At 38.7% G+C, this 23,025-nt stretch overlaps 1 protein-coding gene across 1 annotated transcript in view; it reads right to left on the reverse strand.

Annotated features, from left to right (window-relative positions):
- Nucleotides 1-6,715: 6,715 nt before the first annotated feature.
- LOC149121611 (uncharacterized) overlaps nucleotides 6,716-23,025 on the reverse strand; it is a 51,735-nt gene continuing 35,425 nt past the window's right edge. The window contains exon 4 of the transcript XR_016223427.1: nucleotides 6,716-6,823. The gene's annotated coding sequence lies outside the window, so the exon portion shown is untranslated. The remainder of the gene's footprint in view (nucleotides 6,824-23,025) is intronic.

Genomic DNA, 23,025 nt, shown 5'->3' on the forward strand with positions numbered 1-23,025 from the left:
AAAGATGTGTTGCACACAGCAGCACAGAAACACAGTCATCAATATGAACGAAGTTAAATGAAGGAAACCTCACAGCAAAAGATCACAGGGAATTCAAAGTATCTATTAGAAAATATCTTTGGAAAATGGCAGGGCAAAGTTACCACTTATCAATAGTCACATTGAACGTTAATGGCCTCAACTGTCCAGTTAAAAGACACTGTTTGACTGATTGGCTTAAGGAACAAAACCCATCTCTTTGCTGCTTACAAGAAACACATCTTTCCAACAAAGATCCATACAGACTGAAAGTGAAAGGGGGGGAAAAGATATACCATGCCAACAGAAATGAAAAAAGAGCAGGTGTAGCCATCTTAATATCAGACAACATAAACTTTAACACAAAAACTGTTAAGAGAGACAAAGAGGGGGACTATATAACGATTAAGGGATCAATTCAATGGGAAGATATAACAATTATCAATGTATATGCACCTAATTACAGAGCACCAGTTTATTTAAAAGATTTGTTAAGGCACTTAAAGGGAGACTTAGACCCCAATACAATAGTACTGGGGGACTTCAATACTCCACTCTCAGAAAGTGACAGATCAACAGGACAGAAGATCAACAAGGAGACAGTAGATTTAAATGACACTATAGCCCAAATGGATCTAACAGATATCTACAGAACTTTTCATCCTACATATAAAGCATTTACATTCTTCTCAGCAGTACATGGAACCTTCTCTAGGATTGACCACATACCAGGCCATAAAGCAAGTCTTGACTCTTATCATATTTAGACAAGGTCATAGTCAAAGGGGAAGTTCTCTCCTCCCTTCAGAGAAAGGTACCTCCTTCTTTGATGACCTGTTCTTTCTACTGGGATCTCACTCGCAGAGATCTTTCATTTAAGTCAGCTTTTTTTTTTTTGACAGAGAAGACAATCATTATTATGAAAGAAATGTGAAGGCAGAAAATCTTCCAGAAAAGTACAAAGGAAATATGAAGCAAAAAATAGAAATATTTACATTAAAATGGGAGGGCCAATTTGTTACCTTGAATGCAAATGGTCCAAACTCTTTAATTGGTAAAAAAAAAAAAAAAGGCTGGGGGCTGGAACTGTGGTGCATCGGGTAAAGCTGCCACCTGCCATACTGGCATCCTATATGGGCACCAGCTTGAGGCCCAGTTGCTTCACTTCTGATCAAGCTCTTTGCTATGACCTAGAAAATGAAAGAAGGCCCAAGTGCTTGGGCCCATTAACCTGCATGGGAGACCTGGAGGAAGCTCCTGGCTCCTGGCTTCAGAATGGCTACTGGCCATTACAAACATTTGTGGAGTGAAACAACAGATGGAAGATCTTTCACTCTGTCTCTCTTTCTCTCTGGCTATAGCTCTGCCTCTCAAATAAACTAATCTTAATAAAAAGGTACGGGGTAGCTGAATGGACTAAAAAACAAGACCCATCTATTTGCTGCCTGTAACAAACATCTCACCAACAAAGATATATGCAAACTAAAAGTGAAATGATGGAAAAAGAGATATTCTATGCTAACAGAAAGCAGAAATTAGCTTGTAGCCATCCTGATATCAGACAGAATAGACTTTAAGACAAAAATTGTTAAAAAGAGAAAGAGAAAGAAACTATGTAATGATGAAGGGTTCGATTCAACAGGAAGAAGTGACTATAATAAATGCATATGAATCCGATTACAGGGTGCCTGGCTATTTAAAAAATGTTTATGTCTCTAAAGGGAGATGGAAGGGTGGGTGCTGTGATATAGCAGGTATGCCCACTGCCTGCAGTGCTGGCATCCCATATGGGCACCAGTTCAAGTCCTAGCTGCTCCACTTCCACTTCAGGTCTTTGCTATGACATGGGAAAGCAGTAGAAGATGGTTCAAATCTTGGCTCCTGGCTTCTGGTCAGGCCAGCTTTGGCTGTTGTGGCCATTTAGGGAGTAGATTAGCAGATGGAAGACCTCTGTGTGTATATGCCTCTGTCTCTGTAACTCTGCCTTACAAATAAATTAATAAATCTTTAAAAAAAAAAACTAAAGGGGGACAGATTCCAAAACAATAGTAATGGGAGATTTCAACACCCTAGTTTCATCAATGGACAGATCAACCAGATAGAAATTCAACAAAGAAGCAATTGAGCTAATCTACACTATGGACCCAATAGATCTAACTGATATGTACACAACCTTTCATCTCACAGAAGCAGAATTCACATTCTTTTCATCAGTGCATGGAAGTTTCTCTAGGACAGACCACATGCTAGGTCATAAAGCAAGTCTCAGCAAATTCAAGACAATCAAAATCACACTATGCCTCTTTTCTGACCACAATGAAATGAAGCTGGAATGAACAACTCAATAGTCTCAAGAACATATACAAACACATGGAGACTGAACAACATGCTGCTGAATGAACAAAGAAGAAACTGAAAGAGAAAGCAAAACAATTTCTGGATATGAATGAAGGTGACAATACATTATCCAAACTTATGGGATGCAGCAAAAGCAGTGTTAAGACATTAACAAACTGAACAAAAGCCACTTGATTATTTCAGTAGATGAAGAAAAAGCATTTGATGAAATACAACATCCTATCATGACAAAAACCTTAAGCAAATTGGGTATAGAAGGAACATGCCTCAACATAATCAAGGCGATTTATGACAAACCCACAGCGAGTATGTTATTGAATGGGGAAAAGTTGGAACCAAAGATGCCCACTCTCCCCATTACTAATTTTTTTCTCACCATTACTATTCAATATAGTCCTGGAAGTTTTATCTAGGGCCATCAGGCAAGAAAGAGAAATCAAAGGCATACAAATTGGGAAGAAGAAAATCAAACTTATCCCTAATTGCAAATGCCATGCTTCTATACATATAGGAACCAAAAGATTCCACTGATAGACTACTGGAACTCATGCAAGAGTTTGGTAAAGTGGCAGTATATAAAATTAACACAAAAATCAACAGCCTTTGTATACAGACAATGCCATGTCTAAGAAAAAACTTAGAAGATCAATCCCATTCATGTTAGCTAAAGACAGTAATTAGGTACCATGGAATAAATTTAACCATGGATGTCTTAGATCTCCACAATGAAAATTACAACACATTAAAGAAATAAATAGAAGAAAACACCAATAAATGGAAAAATCCCCCAAGTTCATGGACTTGAAGAATGAATATAATCAAAATGTTCATACCACTGAAAGTAACTTACAGATTCAATGCAATCCTAAGCAAAATACCAATGACATTCCTGTCAGATCAAGAAAAAGAAGGCTGAAATGCATATGGAAACAAGAGACTTCAAATACCTAAAGCAATCTTATGCATCAAAAACAAAGCTGGAGTCATCACAACACCAGATTTCAAGACATAATACAGGGCAGTTACAAACAGCCTCGTACTGGCAAAAAAAATTAGACACATAAACCAATGAACAGAATAGGGTGTTAAACAAACACTAGAAAAAGAAAAGAATCACACTATCAAACTTGAAATATTACAGAATTTTCATATCAACCAAAAATGATGTGTTGGAAACAAATTTTCCAGGGTGACATTTTCTGCGCTTAGGAATAGATTCACACAACTTTTTAAGTGCCTGAGCGGCCAGTACTGGGGGAAACATTGTTATGCCTCTACCTGTGATGCCAGCATCTCATAAGAGCACAAATTTGAGTTCCAGATAATTCACCTCTGATCCAGCTCTCTGGTGATGAGACTGAGAAGGCAGCACAGGATGGGCCAAGTACTTGGGCTGCTGCCACCTACATGGAACACCTAGGTGATGCTACTGGCTCTGGGCTTCAGACTGGTGCAGCCTAGGCTGTTGTGGCCAGTTGGGGAATGAACCTATGGATGGGAGATTTCTGTCTCACCCTCATTCTCTGTAACTAAGCCTTACACATAAAATAAACCTTTTAAAGCAACAAATAAAAAGGGCCTGAGTTTGTGGGTGCCACCTGTTGCTTTCTCTCACTATGAAATGCCATATGCCATGTTATGAAGCAAAAATATCACCCCTGAAAGATACAGCCCCTTAGACTATCCAGCCTCCAGACTGTAAAAAATATTTTCCAATTGGAACTGTTGTATGCCACATCAGGCTATGCCACTGCACTTATGCCCAAATTCCATTTATCAGAGTAGATCTAAGTCCTTTATGCTCTGATTTCAGTCCACCTTTCTTGCTAATGCAAATGGGAAGGTAGTGAAAGATGGCCCAAGATCTGGTTTTCTGGGTTCCTAACACATGTGGGAGACCCAGATGTGGTTCCTGGCTCCTGGCATTGGTCTTGTCCAGCCCTGGCCTGGCTGTTGCAGCAATTTGGTGAGTCAAACAAGGTATGGAAGTTCTCTTTTCTCAATCCTCTCTCTCCACCCCTTTCTCTCTCTCTGCCTCTCCATCACATTGCCTTCAAGTAAATGAATACATAAATCTTGAAAATATTTACTTAACATTTTTTAACCCTAAAGCAAACATAACTCTATGTGTAGCCCTAACCTTAAGCCTAGCCCTAACCATAACCCTAACCATGGCTTTTAATCTAACCCTAGACCTAAGCCAAACTTCACAGAACCCTAATCCTAAAACTAGCCCCAACTCTTGCCATAAGCCTAATACTAACACCGACACTAAACATAAACCTAGCTCTAAATCTTACCCTAATCCCAATCCTAATAATAGCCTTAATAATAATGCTCATTCTAAACATTAACACCAATACTAGCTCTCATCCTAGTCCTAATACTAACCCTAACACTCATCCTATACCTAGCCCTAAACTTACTTCTAACCCTAAATGACAGAATTTGCATTCACATGAGCTGTCAGGGTTTATGTACACTTGAGTAACTGAAGTGGTTAGAGAAACAGAAAGAGAGCCCAAGCCCATTTGTGTTCGAATGGCGCCATCATTAGTCATCAATTCTGAAAACGCCCCATTTTCAAGCAAATTGTTGTTAAACTTCTAGGTGTCACTGTGGTGATACATATGGGAAGACTTGTGGGTTAGGATGAAAAAAACTGCAACTTAGCAAAAAAAATTCAGAAAACATCACTCAGTTATTGAAGTCTAATAGAGGCTTTGTGAGTAACTGCCACGGATTGGCCCTCCAGTCCTAGTGTAAAGTTTGTAACAGGAGGAAAACAGACAAAATACCGAAAATGTATCATTTGAAACATATTAAGTGGAAAAATCAAATATAGAAGGCAGATCAAATGAATTGTATTGTCTACAAATGAAGAAATGAGCTGAATGCCAACAGTGGCTGTGTTTTATGATGAAAGATAATATCTGAGTAGTACTTGTGAAAATAAACTGCACCCTCTCAGGAAGGCCTGGAAAAGTGATGCTCACAGTTAAGCATGTAGATGTAATGGCTAAAACACTCCACAGAAAAAGAAAACCTTGGATTTGATCCCAAGTCCAGCTCTAGATAACTCTTCAAAACAAAAAAGAGAAAATGGCATTTTACATTTTCCCCCATCAGAATAGCAGCAAAATATGCAATCATCAGAGCAGAGAGGAAGTGGAGGACTGAGAAACAGTGAGCGAACCTAAATCTGTTTGTGATTTAATGGTGCTGTGGCTTTGCACCTGACCTCAAAACTGTTCATTTTGCAGGTACCATGGCTCACTAGGCTAATCCTCTGCCTGTGGCGCTGATACTCCACGTTCTAGACTTGGTTGGGGTGCCAGTTCTGTGCTGGTTGCTCCTCTTCCAGTCCAGCTTTCTGCTGTGGCCTGGAAAGACAGTGCAGGATGGCTCAAATGCTTGGGACCTGCATCCACATGGGAGACCAGAAGGAAGCACCTGGCTCCTGGCTTCGGATTGGCCTTTTGGGGGTGAACCAATGGAAGGAAGACCTTTCTCTGTCTCTCTGACTCTGCCTGTCAAAAATAAAAATTTGAAAAAACTGTCCATTTTAAAATAACTTTGTCTTTTTATCTTCTTGTGGTGCATTGGCTTTGGGAAGTAGGTTGGCATGGGGACACAGGAAGTCACCTGGATCATCGGCCACCTTGTGGGCTGCCTTAGATGTGGGAACTGAAGGCACCAAGATCAGCAATGGGGTCCAGTTCTGAAGTTAGACGTGAGGACTCTGGGGGCTGGCTGAGGTATCTCAGCTTCCTAGCAGGTCCTGGAGGCTGGGGTGTCTCATCTTGCCAGGCTCTGCCAGATTTCCCCAGGTGCCAAAGTCTGTGCTACAGGACAGGATGCTGATGCCTTCCTGCCCCCCACTCCTGGCCTATTCCCACCGCTTGCCTCATTACAAGCAGTGCTGGTTTCTTTAATGGATTCACTATTATGTACATGGCAGTTTAATTTTCTGACTTTGTGTTGATTCTGAAACCAGATGCTATGGAATTACAGAGATTTATTATATTTACCCAGAATAACTGAAGTGCTGTTTGTAAAAATTCACCTGAGTATTTATTTTAAATACATAATTCAAGGTTTAGATGGTTTCATTTTTAGATGCTTACTTTTGGTAGCAACCACAATATTTTGACAAAAATATTTGTAGAAATTTCTTCCAACCATAAATTCATATAATATAAAATGGGTGTTGTGACTGATGTTATCATTTGCTGCTGACACTGTAAGTTCATGAAACCTGAGGAACTCAATAGCAAAATCTGCCAATTCAGTAAGAGATGGAGCTCACTTTTGCTTTTCATTCCTTTCCAGTAGATGTCTCCCAGACTTGTTTCCATTACAGAGAAGATTCCTTTTTTGCTATGTTTTATGTTTTTAGGTGGGAATGCTGCTTTCATTTTACCACCACAATGCTCTTGGCAAGGGCCTGTAATGGAAAGATTGAAGAAATGCTGAGATCCCTTTCCATGCCAGCTCAGTAAAGTAGAATAAACAGGAAATCAGATGTCATTTAAGGAATTTTTTCCCAAATGTACAAGGTTTTATATATATATATATAATATATTTTATATTTATATATTATATATTATATAATATTCATTATATTATTATATTAATGCATTATATAATATATATGTTATTTATTTTATTATATATAATAAAAGAACAAGCACTTTCCAAAAACAAATACAGTGGTAACATTAAGTGGTTTGGAGTGCTAGTTTGTTGTGTTTTTTATCTCAGCATAACAATTATATTATTTTGTATGCATCAAATATTACATAAGAATGTAAAATGATCTTTAAAAAAGAGAAGTAAATACAAGAAAAGTAAGCATTACTAATATGCAGCAGTACATATTTATTCTTTTCAAATGGTTCAAAGCTTACAAAGCCCATTATTAATAGGATAACCACACATGTGAATTATGACTTAGCAATATAGAGCAAAAAGGAAATTACATATTTATATTAAAAATATACATGCAAATGCATAACAGTCTCTCAAGTGCTCAGCATACACTGCTTCAAAAGCAGGAGGCATGAAGCTGTAGAAGTTTGAATATGCACAACATACTGAAATCTCTCAACCATAAAAACTGTACCTAATTTGCCATAATAGTTTCTTTCTTCAAATATTTGGATCTGAACTCAAGCAAAGAAAATAATTGAACACCAATGATTTTAATACTATGAAAATATAAACAGGTTAACAGTTGCAAAAACCTTGAAAACTATGGAGTTTATGAGAATGAAAATAAAAAAGGCCATATCGGATCTATTTCATTGTGGCTCTATGGTTTTTTTTTTTTTTTAATTTAAGATCTCTCTTCTTCCCCCTCCCTCTTTGTAACTCTGCCTTTCAATTAAATAAGTAAACCAATCTTTAGAAAAAGGATGGACAGAGATGACTGCACATACCCAAAGGAATAGATACACAAAGGGAGAACGTCAGATACATGTAGTCTCCAAGTGCAGGATTAGACTGATACTGAACAATCAGTGGTAGGATGACAGCTCCACTGCAGTTATTTTCAGATCAGTGGCAACCCTCATTTCCACAATCCAACTTGCAGAAGTCAGAATTTAGAATTCTTTTTTTCCCACTCAAGGATTACCTGAGCCACACGTACTGAAAAGGAACTAACAGGGAGGATCTTCAAGCACAAATAGTCATCATTCAATCTCAAACAAAGCCAGAGCTTTAAATGCTAAGGTTAGTCTGAAAGATATCAGCACTTTTAGCTTCTTAGGGAACACACCCTATATCTTTTTTTAAGAAAGCTTTTATTTAATAAATATACATTTCATAGTTACAACTTTTGGAATATAGTAATTCATCCCCCATACCCACCCTCCCACCCCCAAGTCATCACATCTCTTACTGCCTCTCCCATCCCATTCATCATTAAGATTAATTTTTAATTATCTTTATATACTGAAGATCAACTCTATACTAAGTAAAGATTTTAACAGTTTGCACCTACACAGACACACAAAGTATAAAGTACTGTTTGAAGACAAGTTTTACCATTAACTCTCATAGAACAATTTATGAAAGACAGAGGTTCTACATGTGGAGCAAGGGCACAGTGACTCCTGTTGTTGATTGAACAACTGACACTCTTATTTATGATGTCAATGATCACCCGAGGCTCTTGTCATGAGCTGGCAAGGCTATGGAAGCCTTTTGAGCCCAAAAACTCTGTCAGTATTTAGATAGGGCCATAGTCAAAGTGGAAGTTCTCTCCTCCCTTCAGAGAAAAGTACATCCTTCTTTGGTGGCCCCTTCTTTACACTTCAATCTCACTCACAGAGATCCTTCATGTAGTTTATTTTTTTTTGCCACAGTGTCTTGGCATTCAATGCCCAAAATGCTCTCATTGGATTTTCAGTAGCTCTATTTTTTTTTAAATTTTATTTAATAAATATAATTTTCCAAATAGAGTTTATGGATTACAATGGCTTCCCCCCATAACTTCCCTCCCACTCGCACCCCTCCCATCTCCCACTCCCTCTCCCATTCCATTCACATCAAGAATCATTTTCAATTCTCTTTATATAAAGAAGATCAGCTTAGCATATATTAAGTAAAGATTTCAATAGTTTGCACCCACATAGAAACACAAAGTGAAAAATACCGTTTGAGTACTAGTTATAGCATTACTTCACATTGGACAACACATTAAGGACAGAGATACCACATGAGGAGTAAGTACACAGTGACTCCTGTTGTTGACTTAACAATTTGACATTCTTGTTTATGGCATCAGTAATCACCCTAGGCTCTAGTCATGAGTTGCCGAGGCTATGGAAGCCTTTTGAGTTCGCTGACTTAGATCTTATTAAGAAAAGGTCATAGTCAAAGTGGAAGTTCCCTCCTCCCTTCAGAGAAAGGTACCTCCTTCTTTGATGGCCGGTTCTTTCTACTGGGATCTCACTCACAGAGATCTTTCATTTGGGTCATTTTTTTTCCAGAGTCTCTTGGCTTTCCATGCCTAAAATACTCTCATGGGCTCTTCAGCCATATCCGAATACCTTAAGGGCTGATTCTGAGGCCAGAGTGCTGTTTAGGACATCTGCCATTCTATGAGTGTGCTGTGTATCCCGCTTCCCATGTTAGATCGTTCTCTCCCTTTTTTATTCTATTAGTATTCACAGATGCTAGTCTTGTTTGTGTGATCCCTTTGACTCTTACACCTATCAGTGTGATCAATTGTGAACTAAAATTGATCCCTTGGACTAGTGAGATGGCATTGGTACATGTCACCTTGACGGGATTGAGTTGAAATCCCCTGGCACATTTCTAACTCCACCATTTGGGGCAAGTTCGTTTGAGCATGTTCCAAACTGTACATCTGCTCCCTCTCTTGTTCCCACTCTTATATTTAACAGGAAATATTTTGCAGTTAAATTTCAACACCGAAGAATAAATGTGTGTTGATTACAGAGTTCAACCAATAGTATAACTAGAACAAAAAATACTAAAAGGGATAAAATATTAAATTGTACATCAACAGTCACGAAAAGGACTGATCAAGTCACTGTTTGTCAAAGTGTCCATTTCACTTCAACAGGTTTCCTTTTTGGTGCTCGGTTAGTTGTCACTGATCAGGGAGAACATATGATATTTCCCCCTTTGGGACTGGCTTACTTCACTCAGCATAATGTTTTCCAGATTACTCCATCTTGTTGCAAATGACCAGGTTTCATTGTTTTTGACTGCTGTATAGTATTCTATAGAGTACATGTCCCATAATTTCTTTATCCAGTTTACAGTTGATGGGCATTTCAGTTGGTTTCAGGACTTAGCTGTTGTGAATTGAGTTGCAATAAACATTAAGGTTCAGGCTGCTTTTTTCTTTGCCAATTTCATTTCCTTTGGTAAATTCCAAGGAGTGGGATGGCTGGGTTGTATGGTAGGGTTATATTCAGGTTTCTGAGGAATCTCCAGACTGACTTCCATAGTGGCTTCACCAGTTTGCATTCGCACCAACAGTGGGTTCGTGTCCCTTTTCCCCACATCCTCTCCAGCATCTGTTGGTAGATTTCTGAATGTGAGCCATTCACCGGGGTGCGGTGAAACCTCATTGTGGTTTTGATTTGCATTTCCCTGATTGCTAGTGATCTTGAACATTTTTTCATGTGTCTGTAGGCCCTTTGGATTTCATCTTTTGAAAAATGTTGAGATTCTCGGCCCATCTCCTGAGTTGATTGTTTTCTTGTTGTGGAGTTCCTTGATCTCTTTGTAGATTCTGGTTATTAACCATTTATCTGTTGCATAGTTTGCAAATATTTTTTATCATTCTGTAGGTTGCATCTTCATTTTCCTGTTTCTTTTGAAGTACAGAAACTTCTCAATTTGATGCAACCCCAAATATTAAATTTGCCTTTGACTGCCTGTGCCTCCCAGGTCTTTTCCAAGAAGTTTTTGCCGGTGCCAATATCTTGAAGGGTTTCTCCAATGCTCTCTAATAATTTGATGGTGTCGGGTGTAGATTTAAGTCTTTAACCCATGTTGAGTGCATTTTTGTGTAAGGTGTAAGGTAGGGGTCTTGCTTCATGCTTCTGCACGTGGAAGTCCAGTTTTCCCAGCACCATTTATTGAATAGACTGTCTTTGCTCCAGGAATTGGTTTTAGATCCTTGATTAAATATAAGTTGGCTGTAGATGTTTGGACTGATTTCTGGTGTTTCTATTCTGTTATATTGGTCTATCCATCTGTTTTTGTACCAGTCCCATGCTGTTTTGATGACAACTGCCCTGTAGCATGTCCTGAAATCTAGTATTGTGATGCCTCCGGCTTTGTTTTTGTTGTACAAGCTTGCTTTAGCTATTCAAGGTCTCTTGTGCCTCCACATGAATTTCAGCATCATTTCTCTAGATCTGAGAAGAATGTCTTTGGTATCCTGATTGGAATTGCATTGAATCTATAAATTGCTTTTGGGAGAATGCACATTTTGATGATGTTGATTCTTCCAATCCATGAGCATGGAAGATTTTTTTCATTTTTTGGTATCCTCTTTTATTTCTTTCTTTAAGATTCGGTAATTCTCATAGTAGAGATCTTTAACATCCTTGGTTAAGTTTATTCCAAGGTATTTGATTGCTTTTGTAGCTATTATGAATGGGATTGATCTTAGCAGTTCTTTCCCAGCCATGGCGTTGCTTGTGTATACAAAGGCTGTTGATTTTTGTGCATTGATTTTATATCCTGCCACTTTGCCAAACTGCTCTATGAGTTCCAATAGTCTCTTAGTAGAGTTCTTTGGGTCCCCTAAATAAAGAACCATATCATCTGCAAAGAGGGATCATTTGACTTCTTCCTTCCCATTTTGTATCCCTTTAATTTCTTTTTCTTGCCAATTTCTTTCTCATACCTGCCCCTTAGGTAGTCTTCTCTACTTGAGTTAATGGCAGCTTCTGCAGTTGCTCTGCTGAGATCCACAGTGCAATTCTTGATTAATATCTCTTTCACAATTCCTCTCTTGTCTGTAAAGAAATCTTATCAACTTTACTTCAAAAATGGGTCCAGAGGCTAGAAATATCTACCTTTAATTCACCAACAGCTGCAGTCTATATTAGTAGGCTAATTGCTTTTCTTCATTTTTAATAAAATACTCAGTTAATTGATTTTAATGCAGGAGTCTGCTACAAGTGAATGATGAAAACTGTTTATGTGATCAGGATAAAAAAAATAAACTATGAATTCTTCATTTTCTTTTGCAAAAATGTTAGCAGTGATAACATTTGCTGGAAATAAAACAGGATTGTATCTTCCCTGGGGCATAGCAAGAAAATATTTCATTATATCAATGACCTTGAATGGTTTACAAGTAGATAATAATTAAGTTTGTTAAGGAACCATTTCAATACATGGTTGCTATGGAATTTTGACTGGTATGGATAAGTTCAGAGAATTTAAAGAATTTTTACTAAGAAAGGCAATAGAAAAACTGGTGATAATTGAGGAATGTGGAATTCTAAGAAGTTTTCTTTTAAAAATAAATCAACTACAATATGTTTTTACAGTGCTTTAAGTGATCTGGTAGAGAAGGCTGTGTTTATTCTATATACTTTTGTTTGTATGTGTAGGTAGTACAAATCTTGAAACATATTTTATAAATTTACTGTGACAAAATATAATGTATGCTAGCAAAATTGAGACTTTAAAATGTCAATATTGTTTACTGCCCTCGTCTATACTCTTGAAGAACAGTGGTTTTCTTACTTGATATCTAATGAATTCTTTACTTGGTGGTGTTTTAAAAGTATGTCATTGTAAAAATTAAAAGAAAAATCAAGAAAAGAAGGAAGAGGGAAGATGGGAGCAAGGGCGAGAGAGAGGGTTGGTGGGAAGTATTACTATGCTCCTAAATCAGTACATATGAAATGCATGGAATTTGTTCACCTTATGTAAATAAAAAATTAAAAAAATAATTCTGTTTAGAACTTCAGTTGCTTTATAGTTCATGGTTAGATGTGGTACATTATTAAATGGCTCAGAAATAGAATTAGTTTCATTTTTTAAATTTGGAAGGCATAGAGACAAAGATATAGGGATGTAATGAAAGAGCTAAATTCTTCATGTCCACTTGGGGTTGAGTCAACAGAAATGGCACTCAGTCAAGGTCTCCTAGGTTGGCAGCAAGAGCAGTTTTCTGTCTCCCAGGATCTGGATTATCAGGAAGCTTGAGTCAGGTTCTAGAGCCAGAAATGAAACTCAGGGACTCCTACATGGTATGCAAGCATTTTAACTGCTAGGTTACATACCTACTCCACAAATAAAATATTCTAGCATAACTGAACATTGAAATGCTGAACTGAAAGTTGACCTATCATAAATTTATGTGATAATAAACAGAAACACTCAGGATGCTGAATATAATTTATCCATTTCTTTCCCTCCCTAGGACTCCGAGAAAAGGATGACATGAGGCAGCTGTGGGAATCTCTTAGGTGTAGACACTTGAGAATTAACATTTTTATTGGAAAGACAATACTGGGTTATGCTGCAAATTTGGGCTTTAGGTTTCATAATTTATTTTTATGAAATTAATTTTATTTTCCATTTAGAGTTCTGATTGTTTCTTGTAGTAATAATTATTACTCTTTATGCAGAAGTGTAAGTTTACCTACTTAGAGCGTTGAATGTAGTAAATTATCCAAAGGAGATAGCTGCTGTTGAGAGCACTGCATTTCTAGTAATAATGTCTATTACTGTATGAGTGTCTCTAGAACAGTTGCCACAGAATTGGTGTTCTTTTCCTTTTGAGAATTACCCTAACAGTTGCCTTGGAAACCCCAGGTCAATGAAGTGATCCTAACCATCCCCAAACTTAGAGAAAGGAAACTAGGACATTGACTTCATCCTGGAAGGTTTTTATTTGTGGTGAAGAAATGAGCAGAAGTCATCAGACACTTTGGTTATTAACATCTGTTTTGTTTAGATAATTCTGATTTCACAAGCTGGGAATTTGTAGAACTGTTGCATGTGCATGTATATTTTGCTGCATCAAAATAGCTGCTATATGTTATTCAGATTTGATTTTTTATATTCTTAGAGTTATGCTGTAGGATTTATGTCTAGTAAAATCTGATTCTTTCCTCACTTCCATTTGGGATTGTCCTTTAATAAAGAAATAAGAATTTTAATTACTGTTTTTTGAAGGCCACTTCATATATATTTAAGTTTCATATCAGCTCTGCAAAGTAGGCGTTTTATCTTTGCAGATGAGGAGACAGATGCTGAGGAGCAAGATAATTGGCTCAGTCTTGTGACAGACTAACATGTTGCAGGACCTGGGTTGGAACCAAGACTGGTTAGTTAAGCACATGTTGTCTCTACTACTCAAACCTGAATCACACATTTCCCCATATTTCTTCTTATTGTGCCTTGTCTTCATTTGAGTTTGGTTTACCAGTCTCTGGTCCTACAGAAGCTGGGGATGTTGAAGTATGGCTTGGGATAGGGTACAGGCTTCAGTGCTGCTGACCAGGGAAGGGGCCAGCCAATGAATGATGATGGGTACAGTTCAGCTAGCTGGGAATTATGATGTCTGTTTGATGTCTGACATTACCAAGAGAACACCAGACCCTGGACAGATGCTTCATGAGGTACAGAGTATCCTTCAAGAATCATGTTGAAAAATGGATTTCTCTTCTTGTCTCATTGGAGTCAACCTAGCTGAATCCTTTAGCTGCCTTTTCTTCCTGGGGCATCTCAGTTACTTGTTAGTTACTTGGGAAGCTTGTTTCTGAATTTTGGAAAGCAAGAACTTTTTAGTGTGGATCATCACTCCTTCAGCTAAAATTGCCTTTTGCTGCTCCAGAGCCTGAACTCTTGCCCAATCTCTTTCCTTTCTCAAACTGCCAGATACCTCCATGAAAAAAGGAAAAAATAGCTGCACCCTAGGTTTATTTTCTTGTGCGTTCCATGATGCTGTTATCTCTTTGTCCTAACATAGTAACCAGGTTATATAATAATCTAATAAATATTAATGGGCTAACACAAATATGTTAGAGGAAGATTTTTTTTTTAACACGGAACTCCATTCTGTCTGTCTTGATCTAACTCCTTGGTGACCTTAGCGATGAGAATTGTAATCTACAGGCTCTGTGAAGACACAAACTCCATGAAGTACGAGATTTCTCTTGTCTTTTTTTAGTGCCTGTTTGTTGAAGGAGGTAACAGTGACCGTTGAATGACAGAGTGGCTGCTTTTGGAGGTAGAAGCAAACAAGTATCCACAAAGCAGCATCTAAACAGGAGATGAAGTGATTTGCTCTTCACATTAGTTGGCAGGTGCATTCTCTTTTAGAGAGTGAAGATGGGCTGGAGCTGCAGCTCACTAGGCAAATCCTCCGTCTTGTGGCACCACCACACTGGGTTCTACTCCCGGTCGGGGTGCCAGATTCTGTCCTGGTTGCCCCTCTTCCAGGCCAGCTCTCTGCTGTGGGCCAGGAGTGCAGTGGAGGATGGCCTAAGTGCTTGGGCACTGCACCGCATGGGACACCAGGATAAGTACCTGGCTCCTGCCATCGGATCAGCTCGGTGCGCCAGCCACGGCACGCCAGCCATGGCACACTGGCCACGGCGGCCATTGGAGGGTGAACCAATGGCAAAGGAAGACCTTTCTCTCTGTCTCTCTCTCTCTCTCACTGTCCACTCTGAATGTCAATAAAAAAGAGAGAGAGAGTGAAGATGATACAGAATCCATGTTAGAGAGGGTAGTTTGTAGGGAGGGAGGTGAGGTTGGGAAAATGCTATTAGGGTGAAGCCTTTCTAATAATGTTCTCACAATTATGCATCCAATAAAAGCAATTTGAAAGATGAAATTTAGCCATTCCTTAGCATTATATGACAGTGTCATTGACACTATCATCATAAATGGCTATGATTTTTCTTTTTTTTTTTTGACAGGCAGAGTGGACAGTGAGAGAGACAGAGAGAGAAAGGTCTTCCTTTTGCTGTTGGTTCACCCTCCAATGGCTGCCACAGCCAGCGCACTGCAGCTGGCACACCGTGCTGATCTGATGGCAGGAGCCAGGTACTTATCCTGGTCTCCCATGGGGTGCAGGGCCCAAGCACTCAGGCCATGCTCCACTGTACTCCCTGGCTACAGCAGAGAGGTGGCCTGGAAGAGAGGCAACCCAGACAGAATCCGGCGCCCTGATGGGGACTAGAACCCGGTGTGGTGGTGCCGCAACACAAAGGATTAGCCTAGTGAGCCATGGCACTGGCCAAATGGCTACGATTTTTCAACATGCTATATAATAGTGGTTTAAACTGTAGGGAAAATAAGAGGACTTGGTATACATACTCTAGAAAATAAACTATTGGTAATCTATCACAGATTATTATTTTTATTATAAAATTTAAAAATTTAAAAGCCATGCTTCTTTCCACTGTGGCTATCATGGACATGCCTTGGTTGTTCAATAAGTATTTGTTGAACACAATAATAAACAATTGAACAGATGAGTATAAAAAAGCCTATTGATGAATTTCTTGAGAAAAATAAATCAGGAATTGGATTAAAATAGAGGAGTAGAGAGGGAGCTTACTGTTGTAATCTAGGAGAAGATAGTATGAAAAAATGGAGAGTACAGTCTCAAGGAAGAGTTAGGGAAAAATGGCAGAGGAAACTCCACAAAAATTAGAGGGACACTGTGGACCATATGCAGGGTGTGGACATGTACAACTCAGAAACCCAGCAGCCAAGAACCTCAACAGTAGCTCAGGAGGTGAGACCAGACTGGAGCAGCCCAAGCCACTGGTAATAAAGTTGCAGAAAGATCCTGGTGGGAATCCAGCTAGGAGCCCTAGGTGGGACAGTGTACATGCCAAACTAGGCTTGTTTCTTTCTCCATGACCACCCTGAAACTGGCATCCTGTAACAAGCTGATAGAGGGCAGGCACCATTTTGGACATATGTAACAGATGCACCAGTTTGTATCTGCACACCCAGCAACCAGCAGAGCAGAGAAACCTGAATTTGGTGGGAAGGACTAATAGGGGACTTGGTGCTCATGACTGTGGGAAGCTTGTGTGCTGGGACTGTGAAAACACTGAGGCTGCATGGGAGGGCTCAGGGTATGGCTGGTACTTTGGGCAGTCACTGTGGGAAGTTACACATACTCAGGGCTCACTGATTACCTGGTGAGGATCACTGAATATAGGTCCCCCACATATGTGCCAGGGGTCAGAATATATATAGAATCTACTGCTGCTTTCCCAGGAGCATTAACAACATGACTGGTTTGGAAGTATAGCAGACAGAATTCAAATCAGCACTCTTATAGAATGCTAGTATTGTATAGCTGACAGAATAAAAAACGGAGAGAACGATCCATCATGGGAAGCGAGATACACAGCAGACTCATAGAATGGCAGATGTCCTAAACAGCACTCTGGCCTCAGAATCAGCCCTTAAGGCATATGGATCTGGCTGAAATGCCCATGAGATTATTTCAGGCATGGAAAGCCGAGACACTCTGGGGGAAAAAAAAACCTAAATGAAAGATCTCCGCGAGTGTGATCCCAGTGGAAAGAACGGGTCATCAAAGAAGGAGGTACCTTTCTCTGAAGGGAGGAGAGAACTTCCACTTTGACCATGGCCTTGTCTAAATATGATCAGAGTCAGTGAACTCAGGGGGCTTCCATAGCCTAGGCAGCTCATGACAAGAGCCTAGGGTGATTACTGAGGCCATAAACAAGAGTGTCAATTTGTTAAGTCAACAACAGGAGTCACTGTGCACTTACTCCTCATGTAGGATCTTTGTCCTTAGTGTGCTGTACATTGAGATTTAATGCTATAACTAGTACTCAAACAGTATTTTTCACTTTATGTTTCTGTGTGGTAGCAAACTGTTGAAATCTATACTTAATGTATGCTAAACTGATCTTCTGTCTATAAAGAGAATCGAAAATGAATCTTGATGTGAATGGAAGCGGAGAGGGAGTGGGAAAGGGGAGGGTTGTGGGTGGGAGGGACGTTATGGGGGGAGCTATTGTAATCCATATGCTGTACTTTGGAAATTTATATTCATTAAATAAAAGTTTAAAAAAAGAAATGTGCCAGGGGATTCCAATTCAATCCCATCAAGGTGGCATGCACCAATACTATCTCACTAGTCCAAGTGATCAATTTCAGTTCACAATTGATCACACTGATAGGTCTAAGAGTCAAAGGGATCACACAAAAAAGACTAGTGTCTGCTAATACTAAATGATAGAATCAAAAAGGTAAAGAATGATCCATCATGGGAAGTGGGATACACAGCAGACTCATAGAATGGCAGATGTCCTAAATAGCATTCTGGCCTCATAATCAGCCCTTAAGGCATTCGGATCTGGCTGGCCTCAGAATCAGCCCTTAAGGCATTCGAATCTGGCTGAAGAGCCCATGAGAGTGTTTCAGGAATGGAAACCCGAGACACTCTGGGGAAAAAAAAAATGACCTAAATGAAAGATCTCTGTGAGTGAGATCCCAGTGGAAAGAATGGGGCCATCAAAGAAGGAGGTACCTTTCTCTGAAGGGAGGAGAGAACTTCCACTTTGACTATGACCCTGTCTGAATAAGATCGAAATTGGTGAACTCAAAAGGCTTCCATAGCCTTGGAAACTCATGACTAGAGCCTAGGGAGATTACTGATGCCATAAACAAGAGTGTCAATTTGTTAAGTGAACAACAGGAGTCACTGTGTACTTACTTCTTAGGTGGGATCTATCCTTAATGTGTTGTCCAATGTGAAGTAATGCTATAACTAGTACTCAAACAGTATTTTACACTTTGTGTTTCTGTGTGGGTGCAAACTGATGAAATTTTTACTTAACATATACTAAATTGATCTTCTGTATATAAAGATAATTGAAAATGAATCTTGATGTGAATGGAATGGGAGAGGGAGTGGGAGATGGGATCGGTGCGAGTGGGAGGGAAGTTATGGGGGGGAAGCCATTGTAATCCATAAACTGTATTTTGGAAATTTATATTTACTAAATAAAAAAGTGAAAAAAAGAAAAAAAAGAATGCTAGTATTGTAGAGGGTGGTTCAACCCATTATTAAACAACAACACCCTCTCACATCTTCTGTGGTGAACTATATCTAACATACTTACTATTTTAGAATTAAGGGTTGTTTTGTTGGCATCTTATGTGTTTCACTATAAAATTTCTTCATATATTATGGATACCATTAACTTATCAGGTATATTTTTCCTTTTCCTTTTTTTAAAAGATTTGCTTATTTACTTGAAAGTCAGAGTTACACAGAGTGAGAAGGAGAGTCAGCGAGAGATAGGTCATCCATATGTTGGTTCACTCCCCAGTTGGCCGTAATGCCCGGAACTGTGCCGATCCAAAGCCAGGAGCCAGGCACTTCCTCCAGGTCTCCCATGAGGACTTAGGGGCCCAAGGACTCAAGCCATCTACTACTGTTTTCCCAGGCCATAGCAGAGAGCTGGATCAGAAGTGGAGCAGCTGGGACTCAAACTGGAGCACATATGAGATACTGCCACTCTAGGCAGAAGCTTTTTGATTTGATTTCTGTATTGATTTTGTTTCTTCTCATTTTACTAAACTCACTTATTGCTTCATTATGTTTTTGGTTTATGCCATCAGAATTTTTGTCTAGACCAATTCTTGTCAGTTGTTTTCTTTCTCAAACTACTCTCTTACTAATGATAGTAAATATTTTTATTTGTACCAATACGTTTTCTGTGATAACTTTTTGTCATTGTAGTGTGACAGTAGTCATAGATAAATAAATCCATGAGCATAGCTGTGTTCCAATAAAACTATCACTAAAACCTGAAGATGCCTACAAGTGAGAGTTTGAAGGTGGAGAATTCTCACCCCTATGTTGTGATCATATTTGTGAATAGACATCTTTCCTTCTTCCTTTCAATTTCACTACTTTTATTTATTTTTATTGCTAGAATCTTCACTACAAAGTTGAATAAAAGAGTGAAAACAAATTACTATCTTGTTCCTGATATTAACAGTAAAGTATTTTATTTTTTGTCATTAAATATGTTTTGGAGTTTTATTGTACATACTCTTTTTCATATTGATGGAGTATTATTGTATTTTCAATTTCCTGAGATTTTTTAAGTCAGGAGACCATGTTAAATTTGTCAAACACCCCTATCCACTGAAAAAGTATAGGGAATGAACCCCCCTATGCAGGCAGAAATAAACTAGAAAAGCTGCCTTAGGCCTCAGGAACAACAGGAAAGAGTGATACAAAATCAGGCCGACTTTATCTTTTCTTTTCAAAGATTTTATTTATTTATTGTACAGATTTATAGACAAAGAAAGAGACAGACAAGATCTTCCATCTGCTGGTCACTCCCCACATGGCTGGAGCTGGACCAATCCAAAGCCATGAGCTTCATTCCAAGTCTCTCACATGGGTGCAAGAGCCTAACACCTTGGGGCATCTTCCACTGCTTTCCCAGGCCAAAGCAGAGAGCTGGATCAGAAGTGTAGCAGCTGGGACTTGAACTGGAGCCCATATGGGATGATGGCACTGCAGGCAGAGGCTTAGGCCACTACACCACAGTGCCGACTCCCAGACTTTATCTTGAAACTTAACTTTACTTTGAAGTTATCCCATCTCACAGATGTTCATCTGCATGTTCAGGCTGTTGAAACAGGATGTGGTATTCAATGCTAGTGGCCCAAATGATTTGTGAGCTCATTTCCTTTTAGAAATTAAAATTTTTTGTATGATATATTATGCCCAGTTCAATTGTCCACAAAGACCACCAAGGAGCCTATACCGCTGTAAAACACATGAGAATTTTATTGCAGGTCTGGACCTGGGCTCTCAAATATCATTGATACCACGGGTCTGGTTGAAAGCCCCAACTCTTCAGTTAACAAGGTTTTTATAGGGTTTTCAGAGACAATCTATACATTATAGCACCATTCAGCAAATCATCTCATTCCACAGGAAATTCAAAGAACATCTCTTAAAATTGGTTAGTGCAGGGATTAAACATGACAATAGGTCTGATCTGATTTCAGCATCATTTAAACAATCATTTATTATTTTTCACTTTATGTTTCTGTGTGGGAGCAAACTGTTGAAATCTATACTTAATGTATGCTAAACTGATCTTCTGTCTATAAAGAGAATTGAAAATGAATCTTGATGTGAATGGAAGGGGAGAGGGAGTGGGAAAGGGGAGGGTTGTGGGTGGGAGGGATGTTATGGGGGGGAGCCATTGTAATCCATAAGCTGTACTTTGGAAATTTATATTCATTTAAAAAAGTTAAAATAAATAAATAAATGTACATGCACATAATTATAGCCCACCTGCCTATTTAAAAGAAATGTTAAAGGATTTAAAGGGAGACTTAGATTCCAATATAATAGTATTAGGGGACTTCATTATACCACTTTCAGCAATGAATAGATCAACCAGAAAGAAAATCAACAAGAAAACAGCAGACTTATTCAACACTATAGACCTAAGATATCTATATTTCTATACCTATAGATACCTACGGAACTTTTCATCCTATAGTTCCAGAATAGACTTTTCTCAGTAGTGCATGGAAATTTCTCTGCTTTTACTGTATCCCTTAAGTTTTGATATGTTGTGTTGTTATCTTCATTTGCTTCCCGAAAATTTTTTGAATTCTCTTTTGACTTCTTCTGTGACCCACTGTTCATTCTGGAACATGTTGTTCAGTCTCCATGTGTTTTCATATGATCTAGAGATTCCTGAGTTGCTGATTTCCAGCTTCATTCTATTGTGTTCCAAGAAGATGCATGGTATGATTTTGATTTTTCTGAATTTGCTGAGGCTTGCTTTATGGCCTAGTATGTAGTAAATCCTAGAGAAAGTTCCATGCACTGCTGAGAAAAATGTGTGTGTATTCTGGAACTGTAGGATGAAAAGTTCTGTAGATATCTGTTAGGTTTATTTGGTCTATAATGTCGATTAAATCTACTGGTTCCTTGTTGATTTTCTTTCTGGTTGATCTGTCCATTGCTGAAAGCAGGGTATTAAAGTCCCCGAACACTATTGCAGTTTGATTACAATGTGTCATGGCAAGGATGTTTTCTGGTAATGTCTATTGAAAGTTCTGTGTGCTTCCTGTACTTGGATGTAAGTTTTCTGCTAGCATTTCACTAAAAATGCCTTCTAATCCTTTCTCTCTCCCCATGCCTGCAGGAACTCCTAGAATCAGAATGTTGCCTTTTTTATAGTATCCTGTAGATTCCCAATAGTCTTTTTTAGATTTCTAATCTCCTCTAATTGTGTTTGGTTTGACTGTATACTTTCCTGTGCTCTGTCTACTAAGTCTGATATTCTCTCTTCTGCCTCACTGATTCTATTTTTAAGGCTCTCCACTGCTGCATTTTTTATTTGTTCTATTGAATTCTTCATTTCATTTTGATTTCTCCTTAATATCTCAGTTTCATGTCCTGTTGAATTCTTCCTTTCATCTTGATTCCTCCTTATCATTTCAATTTCATGGGAGAGATTTTCTTTCATGATCTTCATGGATTTCAGTAGTTTGTGCATTTGCTTTTGATTACTTCTATGTAATCATATGATCAAATTTTTGAGTTCTATTTCTTGCATTTCTTGTATCTCATCACCTTCATGATCCAGTATGGAAGTGTCATGTTCTTTTGGGAGTGTCATGATGTCTTCCTTATTTTTGTTTCTCATATTGTTGCATTTATTGTTTAGTGTTTTTGAGATACTCATCTTTTTTTTCTGCTGTGATGGTTTTTATCATTGTATTATCACTGTAGATAAATGGACGTTCTGCTTTCAGTGAATCTCTAGAGGCTTATAGTGGGTGTGGCCAGAGAGCTCTGTTCAGTTCTCAAGGGTAAAGGGTATGCCTAAGGTGACACATCCAGGTTTGGCACGGTAAATCTTTTTTTAATCAGAAGGGAGTTATATTCTGTTCAGCTGAGCTCTTCTCCTTGATGGAGCCCAGTGCCTGAGTACTAAATCAAGTGTGTATAATATTTACTCTGTGCCAAGGACCACATAAGGATCTGTGCTCCCCATTGGGACCTCTGTCCTTAATGAGTTGTACTATGAGAATTAATAGCAAATCTAGTCTTCAAACACCTGTTTAGCTGGGAGCCTA

Source organism: Oryctolagus cuniculus, chromosome 16, assembly GCF_051225735.1.
Source record: "Oryctolagus cuniculus isolate XC-2025 breed Fujian yellow rabbit chromosome 16, ASM5122573v1, whole genome shotgun sequence".
Classification (NCBI taxonomy): domain Eukaryota; kingdom Metazoa; phylum Chordata; class Mammalia; order Lagomorpha; family Leporidae; genus Oryctolagus; species Oryctolagus cuniculus.